General features: G+C 47.3%; 1 protein-coding gene across 1 annotated transcript in view; it reads right to left on the minus strand.

Moving 5' to 3' along the window:
• The window catches only part of T265_10930 (hypothetical protein), a gene marked incomplete at both ends in the record, with an annotated part of 50738 nt that extends 36731 nt beyond the window's left edge, over positions 1-14007 (minus strand). Inside the window, 2 exons of the mRNA XM_009177446.1 lie at positions 4373-4585; positions 13897-14007. The remainder of the gene's footprint in view (positions 1-4372; positions 4586-13896) is intronic.
• Between the last annotated feature and the right edge of the window lie 204 nt (positions 14008-14211).

Raw genomic sequence — 14211 nt, forward strand, 5'->3', positions numbered from 1 at the left:
AAAAGCCTAACCGCAAGGCAGCGGTGTTTGGCGGGGAAATGCAAATGCATTACCTTTTCTACGGAACAAGTCGCCATACATGTTCCAACCCCCAACCTGGAGGACCAGGAGACTGTGTTCGTCTGACCTCTAACCATTGACCAACCTGGTATGAGAGACTCTGTGAGTGTCGCGCGGACACCCCCCAGTATAGCTCAATGGGTCGCCGAGGTACACAAACCGCCACACCACAATAAGGTCCAGTCTCTTCTGTCAGTGGACTGTTAAGTGGAGGAATTGGGAAGGGAGCTATTCACTGAGAGCAATAGCTTGGACGCACGAGCGCCGCCGAGGGCGCTTTGCTGCCGTAATTATGGTTGTACGTGGGCTGGGATACTACCAGGGCGCCCACATACAGACAGGAGGACGATTAGAGTCTTCAACCGAGGCCTTGGGCTCAAAAACCTGACCACAATGCAGCGATCTTTGGCTGAAAATACAAGTACTTTTCAATTTTTACGGAACAAGTCACTACATATTCCAACTCTCAACCTGGAAGACCAGGAGACTGTATTCGTCAGACCGCTAACCACTGGCCAACCTGATATGAGACACTGCGAGTGATGCGCGGACAGCCCCTCCTTAGTATAGCTCAATGGGTCGTGGAGGTACACAAACCGTCACATCACGGTAAGGTCCAGTGTCTTCGTGACGGGTTTAAAACACAACTGAGCTGATCACTAATAGCATGTCTCGCATAACTGTCTGAGGGTATCCGGTGACATGGAATTACATAAATCTACATTACCTCGTATGCCAGTTGTGTACAAGCTAAACGCAGACACCGATCTACAAATGTGCATCGATCGCTCAGAATTCAAGCCACTGACTATTTAGCGCTAGTGCATTTGTACACTTCCAACACAGAAACCCGTAGAAAGCCACTTATGGCCTTGACCGACCGCTTATGAAACAGTAAGCTCATGGGATACAGAGGCTACTGAGACAGGGTGTGCGGGGGTTCCCCACACGAACGTTTCATGCCGTTCACACGACGATCAGCCAAAGGGGCCTCCCTCCCTACCTACCTGGCTTACTGTCCCTGGGCCAATCCTTTTAAAACGCAATGATCGAGTCTCTAAATATGACCCTCTGGTAGAGGAAGTGGAACTCGTCTCTTGTAATCCACAGTACGCCCACATAGTTCGTCCAGATGGCAAACACGAAACCGTATCCTTGCGCCGCTTGGCTCCCAAAGGCAAAGACATGACATCCGATACAAAACAGGAACCAATACATATCGCCGAACAAGGGGAGCCTCACACAACACCAACAGTCCACCGTGGTTGCTCAGAAACTGAACTCTTGCCTATTAACGATGCCTCGCCATCCCATTCTAGTGCAGATCCAGGAAATCACTTGGACATTCTTATCCGACAACAGCGCACTCACCCATATAATCTACGCAACAGAGAGGCGTAAACGACTCCATGTAACTATTACAGCCTTTTATTTTTTACATTCTTTCTCCGCAAAGTACACACTTATTCCAAGGCGGGGAGAATGTCATGACTATATAACCCATACCTTTGCATAACCCATTAACTCGTGATTCTCACTCTATTTCCAGCTCATGTACTACAGTTATTAGACGATTAAAGCGTACATTACGTCTTCCTATTCTGTCTCCTTTCTAATCCCGTCCTGGAACTACTCGACTCTCGCAACAGTTGGTATCGTCGTAAGTCACTGAGCAGGAGGATTATTGCTTGACTGGACGCCCGATGATAGTCGTCCCTGTGCGGTTCGCTTGGCAACCTTGGTGAAGGAGTCTCACAAGCGTGAAGTTAATCGATGTCTGTTTGTCGTGTCCACTCATGTCCCAACCGACTACAGCTACGAAGATTGCTTCAGGAAAGCCGTGAGACCGGCCCCAGAAACCACATGTGAGCGAAACCATCAAGAATGAGAATGGAGTGACCTTGGATTGAGAAGGCTTCGACCGTTTTACCAAATACTTTAAACAACAATTATCGCATCCACCAGCTGCCACTCAAGGCGAAGAGATAGCTCAAGCGCTTAGAGTACCAATTTAATGACCGGAAGGTCTGTGGTTCGAACGCGAGTTCTGTCCCTCGACTCCCTCTGCCTAGGCTTGAGCAACCTGGCAGTATCTCAGTCCTCGTGCTTCCTTCGGGTGGCATGGCAGCTAGGCATCAAGAGGGTATTATGGCTGAACGATTTTTTTCACTTTTACTAAGAGCTGACGTAGAAGCCTGGACAATGAAACAGGAGCCCCTTACGGCCTGTTTCTGAATGCATATGTTCTCTCAAGCACCTGGTCCAGATGACCTCCCACCTGTATTGTTCAGTGAGGTCCTCCTAAAGAGACGAACGCTGAAACGTTTTCAAGTCCCTGTTGTGTTTTTGGACGAACTGACCAAAGTCAACCCGTCCTTTGGTATGCACTTTGCACCCACAAAGTTTAAGTTCATGCTCCCAGACATGCAGTCACTGAACACGCATGGGAGAGGCACTCGAAATGGTGGAGCGTTTTACGTATCTTCGAAGTCGTATTAGCTCCGATTGTAGTGTGACAGATCAGCTCAGTGTACGAATCGGCAAGGCTTGGGTCGCGGTTGCTAATTTGAAACACCTATGGTGTCAACGCGGCATATCCCTGAATCTCATGGGACGTGTGTATCGGGCTATAGTACGGGTTGTTTGGTTGTGTGACTGTGATACTTGACCTGTTCGAGCAATGGAACTGAGACGTCTTCAGGTGTTCAACAATCGTTGTCTCAGAACCTAGCTTGGGGTTCGGTTGCGCAACGGGTTATTCCATTGAAGAATGTGTCCAGCACCAGAAGCTGTATTGGCTGGGACATTTGTTGAGTGTGGCGAATCATTTTTTGACGAAGAGTGATGTTTTGCATGCCCGACTCAGAGTGGCTGAAGCAGAGAGGTGACCAACCCTTGACCTGACAGTGTGATGTGAAGGAGATTACGAAACGCTTGGACGCTGTCGGTGCTACTCGCCTCCTAGGATGCGAACCACGGGATCCCCACTACGTCGGAGACGCGATATTTCGTTCGTTAACGGATGGAGTCAGAATTGTTTTTGTACGAAATCTGTCGATTGGATGGCAGTGTGAATATCGATCATTCGTGTTGTGAGGTTGCTCTGATGTCATGTTGTCGATGATGATGTTGAATTTCGAGATAGTAACGATGAATATTTCGTTAACGGATGGAGTCAGAATTGTTTTTGTACGAAATCTGTCGATTGGATGGCAGTGTGAATATCGATCATTCGTGTTGGCTGTGAGGTTGCTAGCTCACGTCTTTTATCGATTGCTTTATTCCGTTCTTGGTGGACAGATTTCGACTCACCACATATTTTTATTACATGTGAAGGTGAACCGTATGGGATGGAGAGAAAACCATAGGCTCATTGGGTGAAATGGTAATCAAAAAATAAAAAATCGTTCATATGTAGCACCCTATCAGTGCCTAACTGCCATGCCACCAGGAGGAAGCACGAGAGCCAAGATTTTTACAGGTTGCCCAAGCCTAGACAGGGGAAGTCGAGAGGCAAACGTCGGATTCGAGCTACGGACCTTCCGATCAGCTAATTCGCGCTCCCACCACTGAGTCATCAGAGTTTCGGTCTCCGAAAAGTAACATTCCAGCTATCCACGTATCGGAGCAGTCAATGGAATGGTAACCGTCTAAAAATCTTTTCAAGGACAACGCGAATGCAATGACTATGTACCAACAAACGGCGTAGTGTCTACGTCTTTGGTCATCATTTGACCAACATTGATCCGGAAAGAACAATGTTGCTTGTTGTTGGTTGATCAGATGGTAGTTTGCATGCAAACCAATTGTCAGGCTCGGCGAACCAACAGTGAACACACCCGAGCTACACATATTTCAACAAATCGACAACGTTGCTTTTACCACTCTTGAAATCCGATAATCCATGGATGACCGCCGAGGTTGTCAGCCAGTTTTCAAACAAATAAATTAATAAACAGACGCAGTAAGCTCGCTACGCGCTGGTGCACTTCGCATTTTGGATTTTTGGGGTTCAAACGCTGTCAAGGTTAAGGATAGAGCGATGAACTCTAAGAAGAGCAAAGCCGAAGTTCACTGCTCCTCTTTGGTGTTGATCGGCCGGAATAATTGCACCAGGATATGAGTGACGTGAATGGGCATAAAGCAAAGGTTTTTTGGGTGGCAATCGATTGAAATTGCAATATGGGGAGGAAAAAAGGCAGTTAATCTCCGATACGTGAATCAGTCAGCAACTGCGTATAGAGAAACGAGCTAGCTATTGGAGCAGGATGTAAATAACATCGAAAGCAACAACATGGAGCAGTTGACAAACCTCGGGAGTGACCAGGGATGCATCAAAATCCACAAATAGTTGTTTGAGGACCTCAGCCGGATCATCTGTTGCATACGTAGGTAAATTTTTCAGGAAAGCCGGCAAGTAGGCAGCACAATACCGGGCTACTTCGGATCCTCCATGGCCGTCGTATACAGCAAACAGTGAAGCGAATCGCGATGGATCAAATTCTGGTTCACAGTTATGGGCATCCTGTGATGGAATGAGATAGAATATTCACGAGTCTACCTTTAGGGGCATCAAATTCACACATGAGATGAAAGTACCAGGCAAGAAAAAAACTAAGGATAGAGCAAAACAAGTTTCGATTCGATTGAACCAGACAGAGCCTCCGTCGCTTACATGATGGAAATAGACCGCTAACTATGCCAAATAAGTATATGGGAATCCATGGTACATCCCTGACTGGAAACACTATCAGTAGGCCGCTTACAATGATGGTAATGATCACATATCAATAACGGGTACCAAGTCTCCAACTTGGTTTGCATCTAAGAGCTCAGCCCTGTTGAGCATAAGAGTCTTGAAGTCGACCAGGTCAGAATAACTCAACCCTCACTACGAACAACCCTCCCATCAAGTGGTCAATCGGGCTGGCAGGAACAGGAACAGAGCTAACCGTTTTCAGCTCCAAAATATTCCAAACCACAACCAGTCGGGGGGAAGGAAGAGGTTCCTTCTGTTGATCACCTCACGCTAAGTGAGATCCACCCACAAGACTGAGTACACCAGAGACAGTAAGTGTGCCACAAGATCCCCAATTAATCTTACCATGACCAGTGTTCAAAGCCGTCAGTTACTGTGCCTAATCCCGAGGAAACCAGGCCCTCCCATCAGAGACACTAACAGAAAAACGAGTCCGTCCTTGTAAGTTACACATGAGGAAAACTTGAAGACTCATTCTTCTATTCTAAATAACGGGCTCGGTGGAACTGAACGACGGACCTCCAACTATATTAAATCATGCGGCTTGTTACCAAAGGTGTAAACTTCAATCAGATTGTTTTTGAATGTATGTATGCATATATGCCTTTGTGTTTATGTGTCCAGTTACTTATTTATTTATGTATGTATTTGAATGTATGATCATTTGAAGGTTGATTGAACACAGATAGAGACAGACCCGCAAAAACCAAGCTGGGTTCCGTCCGACAGAGTCTGCCTTTTACTCTGTGGAGCAAAGGTGTTCCCCTAAGTTCTTGACCCTCCTCAAGACGCTGCGTGCCAACCACCTCAGACGTGTGAAGGTCTACAGGAAACCCTCGCCTGAGTTCATCACATCAATCAGTACCAAGCAAGGCTGTCCTCTCTTGTCTTTTATCTTCAACTTCGTCAATGATACAACCAATAGAAACTAACTGTCAGCGTCTAATGCGTGTGAGGTCGAAGTGCTTCCGGGTCGTCCACTCACAGACATCGAGTGCGCAGACGACGTAGCTCTTCTTGGATCTCATGTCGTCGTAATGCAAACAATACTAAATAATCTAAATAATTTGGCTTCATTGTTTGGCATGAGCTTCACATCGGTAAAGTGCTAGTGGAAGACTAGGTGGGCTCCAAACCCTAACCTAACCTCATGCTTTCGGATGAGCCGGTTGAGGAAGTAGACAAATTTGTCTACCTGGGTATCTATACCAGTCCCGATGGTCTTGCGAAAGATGATAGTTCCATCCGGATTGGGAAGGCCAGAGCGGCTTTCGTGAACTTACATCACCTGTGGCGTAGGTGTGACATCAGGTTGTCCATCAATGACTGCGATGTTCTCCGTTACTACTTCAGAGTGGCGCAAACCACGAGGTGAACAACGTATGACTTGGCAGAAGGACATGAAAGAGATTACGAATAGTTTGGGTGTTTTTAATTTTGTACGGCTTCGAGGATTGGACCCTGTGAACGCTCCCCTGCGCTTGGCTGGAGACATTGCAAGAAATGGCGGCTGACCGATGCGAGCGGAGTTCGTGCCGTCAGTTTCTTTTCAGATTGTCTGAATGAACGATTGGTGGTGTAGGCACCTCAGAATGCTTGATATAGACCAGCACTATTTCCCCTTCGTCACCAATTCTGTTCCTCTTCTTCTCACTCTAAGGCTTTTAAGTATAATTAGATGAATTTTATGGTTGTACGGCGGCGAAATATCAGTGTCAACACTGATATTGCTGTCTATGGTGGCGATTGTGACCTTAAATCCTCCTACTGCCTTGTGGGTCCATCTATGAACCAAAGGCTCAAGCTGGGTTACCTCGACCGTACTATCTTTTTCGGCTTGGGCAACCGAGGAGCATCATTTATCCTTGCACCTCTACTCGCCGTCCTCCTGCGCTTCCCTTCCCCACCCATGGAATGATGCAGTGGAATAAACCCTTCTGCCAGTTTATTAGGCTTGTTGTGGCCTTCCGTGTCCGTACTCCATATCAAATTGGGCAACAGACATCTGTCGCTGAAATCTCTCTATCGATGTGTGTTGTGTCTCGGTTGTGCACCTCAAGCCGCTTGGGTTGAGCTGAAGTGTTCTCCATTCCACTCTCCGGTATGTGGTGATCCTGGCGCCATGGCTCGCGGTATCTACTGTGTGGGTTGAAAGCGCATCATTGGACTTGGCACCAGTAAACAGTCATCATTGTGCTGTACGGTTTTCTGGCTCAATTAGGTTGAATGCAGGTTGAGGCAGTAAATAGTGTTTATTTGTCGTATCAGCATACCCCCTACAGATCATTGGACTTGGCACCAGTAAACAGTCATCATTGTGCTGTACGGTTTTCTGGCTCAATTAGGTTGAATGCAGGTTGAGGCAGTAAATAGTGTTTATTTGTCGTATCAGCATACGCCCCTACAGACTGCAGTGCTGAGATTGAGAAGAACGGGGTTTATCAAGATTTGTAGTGACTGCTTCGACTAGCAAGAAGGACGGACATCGTAATCCTGGTGGGTAATACGGATGCCCGGAAGAAGCATAATTTGGTGATAGATTTGGAGTCGATGCTCAGCATACGGATAGTGGGGAGCGACTGCTTCAGTTGTATGCAGATCATCGTCTATTCCCGGCCATCACAAACTTCCAACACAAACGCTCACATCGAATTACTTGAAGGCCACTGTCCACAAGGCACCCGAACTCAGATGGACCATGTGGCTATCAGTTGCCGATGGGGAGTCTCAGTCAAGAATTGTCTTTCCTTCTGGGGCACACAACTTGACTGTGATCATGCCGTTGTGCGGACCCGGTTATCACTTCACTTTCCATCAGCATTACGCGTATCGAAGCAGAGCAGCGTCATTCATCAACTTCAACAAGTTTCAGAAACTAGAAGGCTACTGGAAACTTAAACTGATGTGGATGACTAAGGTTTCTCGGGGTTTGAACGAAAGCAATTTGAAGAAGCTTTGCCCTCAACTTTCAGAACTTTGTCCAAGCCATCCGACTCGACCTTGTTGATATAGTCGACCTCAGCAGGTCTTATTGCTGGCACAAGGACCATACCACCAACTAGCGACTATGCTAGCTCACTTGGATCCCTCATACACCGGATAACCAAGGCTTGTGGGTCAGGAAGGCTCAGAAGATGGAGAAAGCTTCCGCTGCAGGCAACAGTCGTTCTATTTCAGCTGATTAGATCAACTAGCCAGGAGAAGATAAGTGTCGGCGAAACAGTGCACGAAAAAGAAAGAACAGCAATTCACTAACAAAATCGTCATCCTGGACGATGGACTGAATGCTTCAAAGGACAGTTCAGCTGAATTCCTTCACCACAACCACTGGAAGAATCCAGCGGACCTGAATGGAACGTGAACACCATCGTGCCGTCAACAACAGAAATCCAGCATGAGATGTCACTCCTCCCACGCGACCAGGCACCCGACCGGTCTGCACTNAAGAGTTGATAAGATCCTGCTGAACAGTATGACGACCATACTGCAGGAGATTTGGGGCGAAAACAATACGAGTGGAACAGACCTCCTCGACCGGCATCGCAGGCTATTGCCCTCAGTGCACATCTCCTCTCCCAATCTGCCCAGTTGAAAGTACACTGACAATACTGTGTTTATACGTCAATTATATCAGCTACCATCCCCAGTGTGCAGCTGTCTAGCCCCCTAAAATAATCGGCGAATGATACTCTGGCATCTCTAACCACTGTTCGAGAAGTAAGCGGCTTCTACAGCTGATAATGACGATGATTACGAGTAGTGTATTTCGTCTCAAACGACCGCAATTGAATGTTTGAAAGAACACTTTACTTCGGTTCCATATTCACGGTCCACCTTTCTGTTGAAGGCCAGGTTTCTGGATTGGAGGTAACAGGTGAGCAGCTGAATAGTCGTTCGAAGTACTGTGCCCAGCGATCCAAACGCTCCGTCTTGTTGAATATCAGGGAGCCATTTTGGTCCCTGATTATTTCACTGATAAGAGGTTTCCGAGGACCAGTCGGAGGAATCAAGTGGGACAGCTTGCACACGTTTCCAGCATTCTTTGCATATTCCATTTCTTCGGCCTCTTGGGTCCACCAAGCTTCTCGATCTGCGCGGACACTCAGTTTCACCTGGCGTCGGATGATGCGTCGGATGGAGTTGTGATTGTGGCTAGGATAAATCTGTTCCCGGGTCTCCAGCGAAGACACTGTCCCACCAAGGATCCAATGTTTGGATGATGTTGGCTGGGTTGTACCGCAAAAGCTTTGAGTAGCGCCTTGGATATATTTTCCCAGTGGCCGTTTATATCCGACATCATGCTGCCCAGCAGGCATTCGAGGAGCTGGTTCTGGTAAATTCGTTTGAATTCTGGATTCACGAGCTTTTCAGTGGCTTAGCTAGGTTTGCGCGTTCTGCGTACACTTGAAAGGCGCAGTGGAAAGCAGCAGCGTACAAGTGCATGGTCGAAGTCCACGCTGGTGTTCCAGAAGGAGCGGCAGGCGGTGATCGACCCTCGCCACCGATAACTGACGGCAATGTGGTCTATTTGGATTCGGCGCTCGTTTGATGGTGGACACTACGTTGTCAAGCGATTTCCGTTGTTCCGGAAATTCGTACTGCAAAGTCTGTGATCGGCACACATCTAAAGTAAGCGGTCTGCATTGTCCGTGCGTCTCGTGTCCAAACCAAGACGGCCACCCAATCGGGCTTCAAGAGCGCTTAGCCTACCTACCTGGGCGTTCATGTCACCAGCAGCCACAACGATATCTGAGCTTTTAGGTGACAGCTTTGATGCATGAGCACCACTGGCTGCGCGATTGGGTCATTTGTGCCAGTGTCGTTAACCATCGGTGAGTTGAGTCCCGAGGTCCTTATCCAGGGAGGCGGCAGATGTCAACCCAATTAAGTTTACTGGTCAGTGTTTTCATACTTCGTTTCCAGATCATACACTGCCCACTTCTCGGTCGCTTCCACTCAGGACAGGGCTGGCCGAAAAAAAAGCTATGCGAGGCAGGCGGTCTTCTGGCATTCGGAGTTAAACAACGTAGCCTATGAAGCGTGAGTAATTCATCTATCTCGGGAGAGTTCACTCTTTCTAGAGACATCTAGCGTACCTTAGCATTACTAATCCGGTATCACCACCAGACCCGACCAATGCTTCGGGGACACCGATGGTCCATCCGTNTGGATGAACTGACCAAAGTCATCCCGTCCTTTGGTATGCACTTTGCACCCACAAAGTGTAAGGTCATGCTTGTGGACGTACAGTCACTGAACACGCCACTTACAATCCAGGGAGAAGTACTGGAAGTTGTGGAGTGTTTTACGCATCTTGGTAGTTGTATTAGTTCTGACTGTAGTGTGACGGATGAGGTGAATGCACGAATCTGCAAGGCTCGGGCCGCGTTTTCTAACTTGAGACACCTATGGCGTCAGAATGGTTTATCCCTGAATCTGAAGGGGCGTGTGTATCAAGCTACAGTACGGGCTGTTTTGTTGTATGGCTGTGAGATTTGGCCTATTCGAGCAGCGGACCTGAGACGTCTTCAGGTGTTCGACAATCGTTGTCTGAGATCCATAGCTCGTGTGGGTTGGTGTCAGCGAATCCGTAACGAGGCGGTTAGAAAGCGTGTTTTCGGTTGTGTAACGGGTACTTCCATTGAAGAATGTGTCCAGCACCAGAAGCTGTGTTGGTTGGGACATGTTTTACGCATGCCGAATCATCGTTTACCGAAAAGAGTACTATTTTCTATACCCAATTCGGAGTGGCGTAAACAGAGAGGTGGCCAACCCTTGACTTGGTAGAGGAGTATGAAGGAGATCCCGAAACGCTTGGGTGCTGTCGTTGCTACTCGCCTTCCAGGATGGGGACCGCGTGATCCTCACTGTGCCTGGTTGGAGACACTACAAGATATGGCTGCCAACCGATGTCAGTGGCGTTCTTGTTGTCAGTTTCTATCCAGATTGCCTGAGTGAATGTCTGGAGGTGTAGACACCTCAGAATGATTGTGGCAAGCTAGCACTAAGTCCTTTCCCTGTCCACCTTTACTCTTTTCTTTACAATAAGGTTTCAAATAGGTCATGGTTGTACGGCAGTGAAGCATTGGTGTTGAACACAGATGTCATGCTGTCGATGATGATGATGACCGATGGTCCAACACTAGCATCTTCCGTGTCCCCTGCGCGCAGGGGCCATGTTTCTGATCCATAAAGCAGTATGTATCACATCACTTTAGTGTAAACTCTTCTCGTGACAGAGAAACTCATGCCACACTGGCTCCATAGGTGTCGGGGGTCGGCAAAAGCTGCCCTGGCCTTTCCGATTCGAGGAATGGTCCCATCTCCAGCCAGTCCACCGGAACTTATACAGCTTCTCAGGTAAATAAATTTATCCACCATATTGACTGGCTCATCTGTAAGCATGAGGCTTGGTTTAATTCCACCCAGTCTTGCAGCAGCGTCTTAAGCTTTGATGGTGTAATGCGCATGCCAAGACGTACGGCAGTTATTTCGGTCATTTAAAATGACTTGCAATTTTGAACGTCCTGAACTTAGGACAGCAACATAGTCCGCATACTCAATGCTTGAGGGAACGTCCCGGGAACATTTCCACTCCCAAAGTTTCGGAGGTAGACATAGAAACTCCCAGTAGCACATCAGTAACAAAGTAAAGGAGGAAAGGTGATGGGACAGCCTTGGCTTTCGCATGACGTTCTTGGGCCATTTTTTAAAACTGGAGCTATATTCGACTGGTATTCTGTTTCGTCCTAAATCTTCTGCAGTATGGTCGTCAGACAGTTCGCGCTGCTACCTTCTTTGAAGAGTATGGGGTGCGGACTATCCGGGCCAGAAGCTTTACCGCACTTCAGGATTGACATCTCATGCTGCATTTCGGTTGCTGATGTTGGGTTGGTGTCGATGTTTCATTCAGGCCAGCTGAGTTATCCAAACATTGTGCTGAAGGAGACCAACTGAAACCTTCTTTGAAGTGTTCAGCTCACTCCTCAAGACAAAGATTGAGGGAATGAACTGTTGTTCCGTCTTTTTCGCACATCCTTTCACTGACACCTGCCATCGTTCGACCGGTTGATCAAATCAACAGAAATGGGGAGCAAATGCTGCCTGCAGCCAAAGCCTCCCTCACCTCCTGGGCCTTCGAAATCCATCAGCTTTAGCATTCTTTAAGCTCCCGATTACCTCGTGTTTGAGGGTTCTACGTGCGCCATTATAGCCGCTAGTTGCAGGTATGGTCTTTCTGGTGATCCCAAAGACATCCAGTGTTTATTTGTTTGAGTCAGTTGTGAAAGCTGAGAGTATGGCTTCTTTCATTCAGCCTCCAAACAATCTTTTTCACATGCATCACTGTGCGTTTTCAGTAGCTTTCTAGCGAGAGACATTACGAAGAGTCTGGGTGCTGTTGGTGTTGTATGACTTTCAGGATGGAATCTCCGTGAATCATCCCCTGCTTTTGGCTGGAGACATTACAGGAAGTGGCGGCTGACCGATACCAGCGGCGTTCGTGTTGTCAGTTTTTCTCGATTGCCTGACTGAGCGCTTGGAGGTATAGGCATCTCAGAATGCTTGACGTAGACCAGCACTAGGTCCCCTCCCTCATCCATTCTTTTCACCCAAAGGCTTTGAATATAATTAGGTGAAATTTATGGTTCTATGGCAGCAGCATTGTCAACACCGGTGTTGCTGTCTCTGATGGCAGTTTGGAAAACAATTGAGCTCGTCTCCCTTAACACGATCTCTGGAAACGACTGGAATATCGACACCACCACCATCACAAAAGAAATCCGACGCATGGTACCATCTCTCCAACGCAACAAGACCCCCGGTCTAGATGATTTGCACCATGCACATTTCAAAGTTGGTGAAACCCCAGTAAGCAACATGACGACAGTACGACCAAAGATTTTAAACGAAAACGGAATACCAGTGGAATGGAGGGCTTCCAGTCCTCAAACATCGGACAAGAGCGCTGTGTGAAAACTATCGTGCCTTCAACCTGGTAGACGTATCACCAAAGATGCTATCTGGCATTATTGTGCATAGGCTGCCTGATTACCAAGAGAAACACATTAGTGAGATGTTGTCCTGACAGAAGATGTATTGACGATATTTTTACTTTGAGATAGGTTTTCAAGAAGCGACACTATCAGAAGTTCGATGGTACTTTCCTTTGACCTGAAGACTGCTTTCCTCTCCGTCGCCGGAAACTCTGGCGGTGTAGCCAGCATAAATGTCCCTGTCGAATTTATACCCCTTATCACGGCACTGGATACAAAATGTGGCCACGTAGATGTATACAAGCTTTCACCTCTAACCATATATATATGAGACAAGGCTGTCCTACCTTACCGTTTCTCCTCAACTTTGTCACCCATATCATGCTTCGACCTTGTCTGCCTGCCTCTGAAACATTGCGAATAACAATGCTCCCAGGGCGCTCTCATAGGTGTTCAGTATGCTGAGGATTGGCGCGGTGCACTTTCGAGTGCGAGATTTTTCCGCAAAAGACCCGTTTGCAGGTCGCATCTTTGCGACACTACTTAAGTGGTGAATTACTCCGAAAAATGGGAGGCCTTTCTGCATCGCCTTCAGTTGCGTTCACATTTTCCATTTGCACATACCAAAATTTACGCGCTTAGCTGAAACGCGCTCTATATTTTAATCAGCTGTCGTGAATACGACTGGCGCTCTGTTCCTGTTCAGATATTAATCCAAGGAACTTAAACTTGATGCTTAATCAGTCTCTTTGATTCTGTTCGGTCAGACCACTTCCAAGGCCCAATGTCAGGCGACACTATTGGACAACTAATGAGCTCTATACCAAAGTTTGCCTGAGTTTTCACCTGTGATATATATATATATATAGCACTTATTTTTAGCTACAACCCTTTACATTTCCTTCATCAACAATCCAGGTACCCACGCGGAATCAGGTATCTCTGATCTTCCAGAGGCATAACAAAAAAGTCCGGAGATGTTTGCTCGGTCTCCACGGCTTTTTCACGATGGTAATAAAATGGCAACCTTGTCAAACCAAAATCAGATTGTTTCGGCACTTTAGAAAAAGTCCGATGACTAACCTCTTGCTGCATGCGCCAGCCTTGCATTGATGAGACACCGTAGGTTATCCAGTCAGTGAATCCCGAGTCCGAATTTTTTTCGGTTGACGGCCTCGCCATATAAGCCCCCATGCCTGAGGAAGCACAAAAGACGCGCTACCAAATTGCCCCGTAAATGGTTCTATCCAGTTCGGTGTCGAGGTCAGGTCAATGTTCGCGCGATTAGGATATCACGTATTTCCCAAAAATATAATATCATTACACGTCTTTCGTGGCTTGATTTCACATTTTTTGCACGAACCTTTGTTTTTTCTACCTTAGTTAACCATAGAAGTC

The sequence above is a fragment of the Opisthorchis viverrini genome (genome assembly GCF_000715545.1).
Source record: "Opisthorchis viverrini unplaced genomic scaffold opera_v5_429, whole genome shotgun sequence".
NCBI lineage: Eukaryota > Metazoa > Platyhelminthes > Trematoda > Opisthorchiida > Opisthorchiidae > Opisthorchis > Opisthorchis viverrini.